General features: G+C 33.7%; 1 protein-coding gene across 1 annotated transcript in view; it reads left to right on the forward strand.

Annotated features, from left to right (window-relative positions):
• Positions 1-12463, forward strand: part of MDGA2 (MAM domain containing glycosylphosphatidylinositol anchor 2) — an 811206-nt gene that overhangs the window by 504524 nt on the left and 294219 nt on the right. The window lies entirely within an intron of this gene.

Consider the following 12463-nt stretch of genomic DNA (forward strand, 5'->3'; position numbering starts at 1 on the left):
TCTATCTGTCCCTCAATAATGAATAAACCTTAAAAAAATTATTTAAAAACCATATGTTCTTGACTGAAAGGTAACTCATATAACAAAAGAAAATTTGTTAATTTTTTATGTGATAGTTAAATGTAAAATGTTAACTTTTGAAAAAATAAATCAGGTTAATGTATACTAACTTGTATTCCTCTATCCATACGTTTACCTAGGTTTCATTATAAAGTACATAATTACACATTTGATGACTGTTTTGTTTTTCATTGAAAATATTTCTTAAAGGGATAGATTTTGATTTTCCTGTTTGCAATGATAAACACTTTTAAAGGAATTAAGAAATGTACTTGAGGGGCACCTGGGTGGCTCAGTTGGTTGAGCATCAGACTTTGGCTTAGGTCATGATCTCACAGTTTGTGAGTTCGAGCCTCTGCCGGGCTCTGTGGTGGCAGCTCAGTGCTTGGAGCCTGCTTCGGATTCTTGTGTCTCCCTCTCTCTCTCTCTGCCCCTCCCCCAGTCATGCTCTGTCTCTCTCTCTCTCTCAAAAATAAATAATAAAACTTAAAAAAAAAAACTTGAAATTCACTTAACTTTGGTTTTACGAAAAGAATCTCTGATTTCTTTCGTTCATTTTGGGTTTTGACTTAGTTTAATAATAGAGCCTTAATTATGTAAAAACTAAAATTTCTAATGAGTCCTTAACTTAATAAAAGGAGAACTTGAATTAATTTCACATAGTTTGAATGTAATGTGAAATATTCTTCTATAATATATTGAGTGGAGAATTAGTAATTCTTGAGGAAGACACTGAAATTTGTAAGAATACTTGAGTGCTCTTATTATAAAGCATTTTCTGGGGCACCTGGGTGGCTCAGTCGGTTAAGGGTCCAACTTCAGCTCAGGTCATGATCTCACGGTTTGTGGATTTGAGCACCGCATTGGGCTCTGTGCTGACAGCTCAGAGTCTGGAGCCTGCTTCAGATTCTGTGTCTCCCTCTCTCTCTGACCCTCCCCTGCTCATGCTGTCTCTATCTCTCTCTCAAAAATAAATTTAAAAAAATTAAAGAATTTTCTGGTGACTAGAAAGGAACAGTAACCTAATTAACAATGAAAGATAATTTTTAAATTAAAAAATGTCTATGATAAATATTTAAAATAATTGTGACCACGAATAATAAAAAAATTATATAGGTAACAAGATAAATAGGGATTTGGCCATTTTATATGTACCTTTGAGATATAATGTGACAATACCTAGGTCAATATACAACTAAATTTTATAATAAATATTCTACTTCTACATATTAAAGATCAATACATGTTTCACCTCTTAACTCTATAATAACAAAAGTTCCTCCTAAGTTTGTAAATTTCTAAGCATCTAATTTTTCATCATTAAATATATTTCCTTATTAAACCTTCCTTAGTAAACCATTTAGTTGTAATATCTGAGTCCTGACCTCTTTCAATTAATATAATTGCCAATGTTTAGGCATTAACTGTGGAAGAATGCATAATTGTACAAGAACACATGAACACATTATGCATTCTTCTCTATTGCTACTTGGAGGTATAGAACAGCTGGGATTTACCAAGATAGAAACTTCTGAAAATCATTGTTGCACATGTGTTACTACTGAGACTACCACGACACAGTGTTGAAGCCTATTTTGATTTGACCCTCTCCAGACTTAGGCCATTATAATATCAGTTGCTTTCTGCCAAATGGGAAGATCATAGTTTCCCAGTTCATTCAGCACTACTGTATCATTGTTCAGTTTTTACTTAAATCATTTTTTTTCTTAGTTAGAAATTAACAAAATAAATGTTAGCAGTATTTAGTTGCTTGGGTGGCCCTAACATTTAGAAATCAAATTAATGATCATATACCACTTTTATTTTCATTTTTCTATTGTCAGTGTTTTTCTTTTTGAGTATGTACATTGTATTTTTAAGATTTTATTTTAATACCAGTTACTTAACATACAGTGTAATATTAGTTTCACGTGTACAATATAGTGATTCACTCCTTCCATCCATCACCCCATGCTCATCACAAGTCCCTGTTTAATCCCTATCACCTATTTCACCCATCCCCCCACCTACCTCTCCTCAGGTAACCATCTTTTTGTTCTTTATAATTAAGAGTCTGTTTCTCTTTCTCTCTCTCTCTCTTTTTTTTTTCCTATTGCTTGTTTTGATTCTTAAATTCCACTCGTGAGTGAAATCATATGGTATTTGTTTTTCTTGGACTGACTTATTTTGCTTAGCATTATACTCTTTAGCTCCATCAATGTCATTGCAAATGGCAAGATGTCATTCTTTTTTATTTTTTATTTTTTATTCAGCATATATCACATTCTATATACTCTGTGTACATATATATTAATGCACCAGCAGTGCATGAGTGTTCCTTTTTCTTCACATGATCACCAGTATTTTTTTTGGTTTTGGTTTTAGCCATTCTGATGGGTGTGAGATGATTATGGTTTTGATTTGCATAAGTTATGATGAGCATCTTTTCATATGTCTGTTGGCCATATGTATGTCTTCTTTGAAGAAATGCCCGTTTCTGTTTTCTGCCAATTTTTAATTGGATTGCTTTTTCATTGTTGAATTTTTAAGTTCTTTATATATTTTGCATACTAACCCTTTATCAGTTATGTCATATGCAAATATGTTTCATAGGTGGCCTAGAATACGTACGTTGTTAACATTTAGAGAACATGTTTTCTTCTAGATTCTTGTGAAAAATGATAACATTTACAGATATGGAGGTCTTACTTTATAGCTCTTTCTTGCCTGTAGGTGGCTCTGATCTCTTGGACATGAACACATGGGTGCTGTCCAAGTTTTGGAAAAAGAAAATTATACTTTCAAAATAATTAGGAATTTGTTTTAAAGTTATTAAACAAGCACAATCAGACTTTGCATTCTTTTGAATCTGTTGCTAGTATCTGTGTTACCAGCTCTAAAAAAACATCTTAGGAGAGTTCTCAGACTAATAGCTAATGATTCCTCCTTTTAATAATAACTTTTATTTTCTCTTTTTTTCTTTTTCTACCTCCATTCACTTTTGAGACAATGACTTTTTAATTTGAACATGTCACTACTGGTATTTCCTTGGATATGAATATCAGCCTTTACTATATGACACAGGTTCTCTCAGGTGACTGTGCTCATGACTCTCCTGCTTAAACCGTCTGAATCAGTTCTCTTAAAAACTATTTAACACACAAACTTTTCTTGCAAATTTTGTGTTCTTGATCTGCCTGCTTCAGTTGATAATTGACCAATAACATGCAGGTTAGCTCCTATTTAAAGACGCCCTTCCTGCCTTTGGTTACTTGACTGTGTTGCTTATCTCTCCTTCTGAAGTAGCTAATATGTATTTGTATCTTTCCAAAAGATTCATGTTGGAGCACAAGGAATACTTTAATATTTCTATGTTATGTATGCACTTAACATGTTAATAGCAAACATGTTTTTAGGCCAAACTGATAGAAACTCTCAAGCAGGAGCATATGGAAAATTTAGTTCTTACAGCCATAGAGAGTGTGGGCTTTTTCACAGACAAAATGTTACCAGTGGTTTTACTTGATTTTCCATGTACTATACTGCACATAGGCCTAATGTACACAAGCCCAACTATATCACACTGCTACCATGATCTCTCTGTGGAATATTGGAATATCGATATAACTGGCTGCCATGCTTTATTACTCCAGACATCTGACTGATCATTTAAAAGTGTAAATCTGATCACATCTTTTTTTTTCTGCTTAATCCCTCCAGGGGCTTCCAGTTACTTTGAATAAATCCAAATAATACGTTGTGACCTAGATTATGTTTGACTTTGCTCTGCCTTCTTCTTTCTTACTTAATCTAAACTTCATTCACTGTTCCGATTACACCATCCCTAGAGGCCAACCTTGTCTGCGCCTGGGGTCTCCATTTTATTAATTCTTCCTTATATTCACCTAGATAACATGGCAGGGGTCTTCTTAACACTTACCACTACAGAAAGCCTTCCTTGACAGATCTTTATGTCATCCCTTCCCTTCCACAGTTGCACTCTTCGAATACCCAGCTTTATTTTATTTTATTTTTCTCATTGCACTGAATCCATCAAATTATCCCATTTGTGTGTTTGGACCTAAACTCCCCAATTATAGAGTCTTTATCTTTTCAACAGCTCAAACGGTGCCTGATGCATGGAAGTTTCTCAATAAATATGTGTTAAATTGTTGAGCCCAGTACTTCCATGGAGATGTCTGAATTTCTAGCTGCGGTATAAATAAAACTGAGTCCAAATTACTAGTAACTCTTGAGTCACTGTCTGTAATTTTCTTTTTTACCCACTAAAGAAGGCTTAGTGAAATGTGCATGAGAATGATGTTATAATTAAATCCATCTTAATGTATTTAGTTTCCAAAGTGTTCATGGTTTTTCTAGTTACAGTTTTTAATTGATTTCTAGTCTAATTTCACTATATCAGAAACCATACTCTGACCCATTTTAACTTTTAGAAATTAATTGAGACATGTATTATGCTAAGCTTATGGTCTACTGTCATAAATGATCTATGTGCACCCACACACAAGAATGTGCACTTCCCAATTACTGTGTTTCAGATTGGTCACATTTGTTAATTGTGTGTTCAGATTTCCTTTATTTTGTTTTGTCTGCCCTTTTAAAAACTATTCATAGAGGTTAATGTCTGTTAATATGGCTGTAGATTTGTCTCTTATTTTCAGTTTTTACATTGTACATATTTTGGAGGTATATTATTATTACATACAGATATAGAATTATTATAACTTCCTGGTGGATTATATGAGGACATTATCTTCCTGATAGTATATTTTCCTCGTAGATCATTGTTAAGAATGTCCATTTTTACCTCTAAAAATACTTCTGGACTTAAAACCTGTTGTGTCTGTCATTAATTTAACTACACAACCTTTTTAAAAAAAAAAAAAAAGCTTTGTATTTAAATTCCAGTCAGTTAACACAGAGTGTAGAATTAGTTTCACATGTGCGATATGGTGATCCGGTACTTCCACACATCACCCAGGGCTCATCACAGCAGGTGCACTCCTTCATCCCATCACCTATTTCACCCATCCTCCCACCCACCTCCCCTCTGCTAGTCATCCGTTCTCTCCATTGTTAAAAGTCTGTTTCTTGTTTTGCCTCCTTTTTGGTTAGTGTTTGGTTTATTTGGGGGAGTGGAGGGAAAATGGTAAATATTCACCTATTTTACTTGAAAATTTTATCTTTATCTTTATATTTATAATATGTCACTTATAACAGTACATAGATTTCATTGTTTTAAGCTGGTGAGACAAATCTTAGTTTTTACTATATTCAATCCTTTTTCCCTAGATGATCCATTATTTTATTTGTCTTTTTTGCCTTCTTTTGAATTTGTCGTATATGTTTAATTATTTCCTTTATTCAACTAAGAGTTGTAAGTTATCTTTTATTGGTTACCTTAAAAATTACACCGTGTGTCCTTGGTTATTACTTTATCACTTCCTCAGAAATGAAAGAAATTTAGAATACTTTAACAATATTTACCCTATTTCTATTTCATGTCATTTTTGTCTAGTATTTTAATTCTAAATATATTTTAAAATCAAAAAGACATTATTTTGTTCTTTGGAACAGTCATTATTCACTTATATTCACCAACTCTTTTTCAATTTTGAGTTAATTTTTGTTTATGGTGCGAGAGAATGTTTGAGGTTCATTTTTTGTGTATGGATATACATGGATTCTAGCACCATTTATTTAAAAAGATCATTCACCACTGAATTTCTTTGGCACTTAAATTTAAAATCAATTGGCCCTGTGTATTAGGGTCTATTTCTGAACTATTAATTCTGTTTTATTGATTATATGTCTCTATTTATGCCAATACCACACTGTCTTAATTACTGTGGCTATATATAACTCTTGAAATCAGAAAGGATAAAACTTCCAACTGTGTCCATCTTTTTCAAAATTGATTCTGATGTTTTGGCTTTGTATTTCCACTTGAATTTTAGAATCGTCTTGTCAATTTCTATAAAAAGTCTCATAAGATTTTGAATACAGATGTGTTGGATCTATAGATCAGTTTGAGCAGACTGCTATTCAACAGTGGGTGACTGATATTGGCAATATATTATAATCAAGCAAAAAAAACTCGATCTGCCTCATTAAAAAATGTTTGTTTATTTTTGAGTGAGTGAGAGAGAGAGAGAGATCAGGATGGACAGAGAGAGAAGGAGATAGAATCCAAAGCAGGTTCCAGGCTCTGAGCTGTCAGCACAGCAGGGCTTGAACCCAGTGGTGAGATCATGACCTGAGACAAGTCAGATTCTTAATGGACTGAGCTACCTAGGCACCCCAATCTGCCTCATTTTGATTTTAGTGCTTTGTCATGTGTATATTTGCTTTATAAATAATCTGAGATCATATGTAAAATTTTCCAGCCAATTTTACTTAGAATCGTCAACTTTTGAGATGCAGCTTTTGAGTCTCTTTGTATATATGTATATTTATCATAAATGCATAGGAGGCTGGCCATTTATTTAAAAATTCTGGAGAGTTTCCTACAAAGAAATTATGTCTTAGGGGCCAGGTATAGATAACCACCTTGAAATTCCAGGGTTTCTTTTTTAATGGGCATAGTAGGTTTACTTTTGTGCAGGAATCACAAATGCAAATGTTCACGGAGACTAATCTGGTAACATATGTAAACAAATTTTCCTGGTAATATGAAAATAAAAACTGGTGAAGCTTGCTATGTGTGCCTACATTGTAGAAAAAAATACACTACCTGTTGCCAGAATTCTGTATTTGGGCCTCTGGGCCGCCTTTTTGAAACTCAGGCTCAAGTTCAAGTTTCTTCAGGAGGGATGAGGTGGTATATATGATATTATTACTAGTCTTATATAGAGAGTTACAGAGAACCAGGGTTTCTCTAAAAGTTCTGTTGAATGAAAAAATTAGAATTAATACATTGAGAATTACAGGGCTGGGGTTTTTATAATACAGAGGAACATGATATAAGGCAAATTTTTGCTCATGAATCTCCTTGATAGTAGACAGCGTCCTCATTTTTATCTTCTAACTATTTTAGAAATTTGGAAGGACTGTGAATTATGGTTGACCAGGAGTAGAAAGCAGCAAAATAAACTTAGGTTGTGATATTCATTTTTACAATGATAAAATGTAATTTATATGTAAGTTCTAACTTAAAAAATTATCATTATCTAGTTGTTTTTCTCTACGTTAGAAGATCAACCGTACATTACTAGGTAATTATCCAGAATTGTATTATTGAATTCAAGGCATCACTTATAGGATACATATCAAATTTGCTCTAGACTTAAAATTAATTTTGTGTTGTATCCTTGAAATATTTCCCAAGATGTATTTGCCTTCCTATAATGGTTTTAGTATTTGTAATGAGATAGGACTAGTGTTTAATTTTCCACTTGCCTATTGTGCTAGTGTTTTTATGTGTGCATAGATAGATAGATATGTAATTCTTAGGTATTATTGATTTCTTAGATTTTTGTTTCCCAGCAGCTATCATGTGTACTTCATGATGAAAAAAAAAAAGTCATATTAGCATTGTTTGTATTGGAGTAATTCAATAATATTTTAATTTATTTTCATAGATTCTCTGGCTTTGTGGCTTCATAATGTAAATAATATCCAGTTATTTTTTTCAACATTTTTAATGTTTATTTATTTTTGAGAGACAGAGCAAGAGACAGAGCATGAGCCAGGGTTGGGGGCAGGGAGTCGGGGAACAGAGAGAGAGGGAGACACAGAATACAAAGCAGGCCCCAGGCTCTGAGCTGTCAGCACAGAGCCCAAAGGGGGCTTGAATCTACAAACCATGAGATCATGACCTGAGCCAGAGTTGGAAGCTTAACTGACTGAGCCATCCAGGTGCCCCAAGATCCAATTATTTTAATAGATCTACTATGTAGAGCTATAATTTATAGATCTACTATGTGCATCTGCCATAGAGATCATAGAGGTTACTGGGCATGGCTTCTCCTCTGCAAACTTTGTGGATAGGTATGGGAAAAACTTAAGGTAAATAATGATTATGATATAGTAAAAATCATTCTTAAAATAGAGACATACAATAATGCCTTGGAGAGAGCATTCAGTATGGAAAAAAGTAGTACCTATAATAATACAGAAGGAAGACAATATCTCCAAGATTGTCTCTGTCTCTGGTTGACTGGAACAATAATTGGTATAGATGAGGAACAGGTAGACTGTAAGACTGGAATAGTCTACTGGAAGTATATTGTGGAAAAATTCACATTACAGGTCATAGTCTGCTTATTTTTTAACATTAGAAAATTATTTTTTAGGATATTATGTCTTGCTATTCAATAATGATGTCTTATTTTTATTAAATAAAATTTCCGCATTCGTATTAAGTTAAAAGATATATAATTTTGATTCAAATATTTACTTCCCCATCCTGTTGAGTGAGGAAATCTTATTTACACCTTTTTATATAGCTCATGTTTCTGAGGTGAAATTGGCCTGAGTTCCTAAGTCTGATAGAATTTATAAGAATGTAATGTAATAAGTTTAGGAAGAATAATTATACATATATACTTCCAATCAACACTTGAAGGTGTAGGGGCACCTGGGAGGCTCGGTCGGTTAAGTGTCCAACTTTGGTTCAGGTCATGATCTCATGGTTTGTGAGTTCTAGTCCTGCATGAGGCTCTCTGCTGACAGCTCAGAGCCTGGAGCCTGCTTTGGATTCTGTGTCCCCCCGTCTCTCTGCTCCTCCCCAGCTCATGCTCTGTCTCTCTATCTCAATAAATAAGCATTTTAAAAAATTTAAAAAAAAACCCAACACTGATGGTGTAAGCTAACATATATTGTTGTCAGTTCATAAGTTCATAATAAATTAATTATTGGAGATGGAAAAAATGAGTGTAAACTAAAAGATTTTAATTGTTTACTGATAACCTGAAAAAAGGTATTTTTAAAATTTCTAATTTCTTTTAAAAGAAAATGTTTCTTTACTAGAAATGGTGCTTTATGTTAGTGGTATTATTTCATTACATAATGTCAGCATTGGTAAGGGCCACTGACTAATGTATAGAATGCCTTCCCTTTTTAATTTAATTACAAAAAGTTTTAATAGCTTAAATATAGACGTTGCAAATAATTTGGTCAATGTTGAAGAAATATGTACTTAAATTTTATGAACTACACATACTTTTGCTATTTTTCTAGAACTTTCATAAAGATGTTCATGACATCATCTTGTGTATTGTAATTACACCATCTAATTACAAGACTGAACATATTTACATCAATTACATAATTAGTTATAATTAGGCTAATTAGACTAATTATACAATTAGACAATAATCAACTGAAAATTCCTTTTTACAAATCATGGAAATTCACATGCAAATAGCCTTCTATCAACACAGAATATTAAATTTATATGAGCAACAAAATAAAATTAATGTGATAAAACCAGTTATAACTCATAAAGTTTAAACCATTCCAAATATATATATTCAAATGTATATATACATGTCATTTGATAGCAATATATATTCACACATTTATTGACATCCTGTTTTGTTATGCGTTATGCTATATATATTTTAAGTATTATGGAAGTTGTTTGTTGAGGGGAACAGGGTCATCCTGAATGCCTTAATCATTTCCTGAATATAGTGAATTAATTAAGGAGGAAAGGCTCAAATTCTCCCATAACTCCCTCTGTTATTTTCTGTATTCATTTAATAAGATTTGTCTATATTAGCCCTTCTCACTCTCTGCCATACTGCATATTCTTTCATATTAGCCTAGACGGCTGTCCTGTGGGTTCACATATTTTGGTACCTTCTTTTCTGACTATTAGAAATAAATTATCTGAGCTCATCCAGAATAATTCTCCAACCCCATGAGAGCTGAATCCTTGGGATCATGGATCTAGAGTTCACAGTAAAAGTTATTCTTTTGTATTCTTTTGTCTTTTCCTCTCAGTACCCATTTTGCTGCTCTGTTCTCCATAAGAATTAACTAGAATATGCCATATGCAAACCCTTATAGTTACCAAGCATGAGAATCATTTCAAAGGGAAACATGAATTCCCTTTTTAAGCCTTAACAATATTATTTCCCAATTTATATTCTTACTTTTGGATAATATAAGCAACAGGCACATTCCTAACCACAAAAACTTAGGTATACAAACTATTTCAAGAATACATCCACTGCAATTAGTGACTTCTATATTTTAATGGCCAGAGTTTCATTGCTCTTGGCCCAGATGTATCTGATTGTTTTACATATTTCCTTCCCTTGTAACTATTTTCCATTTACATTTTTTTATTCATAACTGACTGTACAATTCTGTCAATGGCCCCTAATTCAGCTTCATAAATCTACCTTTAAACCTTCCCTAATGTTATTTTTTAATTCCTAGTACTATTCCAGCCAACATGTTTTTTTAAAAAATGTTTACTGGAAACTTATATGCAAGAGAGTGAGTTGGCTTTATTTTTTTCTAGTCAGCAGTGTGTACTGAATTGACAGCATGAACTGCACAAATGGCAGAGGTAGAACTTATAGTGAAATTATCTCATATAATGGAAAAGGAAGATTGTTACAAATATATAATACACCGTGTGATCACAAGGGTAAACAGCTGATACTCATATAGCCATTGTGTTTTTCACTTTCAGTATAGTATTCACTAGATTGACTGATATATTCAGCACTTTTAGAAAATGGAGATGATTTTGTCCAACTGTAGACTAATGTAAGAGTTCTGAGCATGTTTAAGGTAGATTAGGCTAAGCCATGATGTTTGGTATATTAGGTATATTAAAGCATTTTCAACTTATGATATTGTCAATTTACAGTGAGTTTATTGTTCCTCTCATAGCAGCATAAGATCAAGAAACTGAATTTCCAAGCAGATCATTCCCTCTATGGTTGTAGTAAATTTTAAGGCAAGGAACTAGCAGTTTCTTAATACTTAATAGACAGGAAGTGCTGTATATCTATTCTAGTAGTCCAGGTGAAAATACTTAAATGTAGGAAAGTTAGAAAGAATCAGTATCTAATTGATTATTTAATATTTATTTACTTCTGAGTGAAAGGGAGACAGAGAAACAGGAGGGGAAGGGCAGTGAAAGGGAGACACAGAATCTGAAGCAGCCTCCAGACTCTGAGCTGTCAGTACAGAGCCCGATGAAAGGCTCATACTCACAGACCATGAGATCATGACCTGAGCCAAAGTCAGATGCTTAACCAACTGAGCCACCTGAGTGCCCCCAACTGATTATTAATATGACAAGTTTCATAGAAAGGGTAGAGAAATGAGAAAGTAATGAGGATGATACAAGAAAGACAGCATCAACCTAAGCAAAGGACCATGCACTTAATGAAGAAGAGTGAAATCTAACATGTCTAGATTTTATATTTGTCTCCTTTATTTTAAAAATCATTATGATTTGAGGTTCCTCGTTGGCTCAGCTGGTTAAGCATGGGACTCTTGATTTCAGTGCAGGTCAGGACATTAGGGTCATGAGATAGAGAGCCTGGTGTCAAGCCTTGCATTGGGTTCCATGCTGAGCATGAAGCCTGCTTGGGATAGTCTCTGTCTCTGTCTCTCTCTCTCTCTCTGTGTCTCTCCTTTTGCCCCTCCCCTGCTTGTGATCATACATGCACTCTCTCTCTCAAAATAAGCATTATGATTGTATATTATGACCACATTCTTCCTAAAGGTTATGATGGGTGGAAAAGACCAAAATTTAACTACATTCTATTAATTGAATAAATATTTATTAAGCAATGGATATTAAAGGTTTCTTACTACTGTTATGCTATTATGAGAGAGACAGGATGCCCCTGTCCCAGGAGCCTTACAATTCAGTTAAAGAATATAAGTAATGGTAACTAGTAAGCAAACACTAAACAGTGATTTATAAATAGATGTCTTAGTATAAAAATGCAATAAAAGATCCAAAGGAACAGAATTTACTTCTTTCTAATTGAGAAGGTCAGAAAAGATTATAGGGTATGTGCACATTTTGTTCAACTGCACGTCAGTTAAGGTGGGAGCAGAAAAAATGCATATCAGAGGGTGGGAGTGTTTTCTTAAAAGTTTGCAGATTTGGGGGGCACCTGGGTGGTTCAGTCGGTTGAGCTTCCTGACCTCAGCTCAGGTCATGATCTCATGGTTCATTGGTTTGAGCCCCAGGTTGGGCTCTGTACTGACATCTTGGAGCCTACTTTGGATTCAGTGTTTCCCTTTCTCTCTGCCCCTCCCCTGCTTGTGTTCTGCATCTGTCTTTCAAAAATAAACATTAAAAAATAAAGATGGCAGAGTTGGATATTATAAAGAGTTCAAAATCATGATGAAAGTAATTTGGTGGGAATATGGAGTTTGAAGTATAAGGGAAAAGTAATTT

This window comes from Crocuta crocuta, unplaced genomic scaffold (assembly GCF_008692635.1).
Source record: "Crocuta crocuta isolate KB4526 unplaced genomic scaffold, BGI_CrCroc_1.0 scaffold163, whole genome shotgun sequence".
NCBI classification, from domain to species: Eukaryota; Metazoa; Chordata; class Mammalia; order Carnivora; family Hyaenidae; genus Crocuta; species Crocuta crocuta.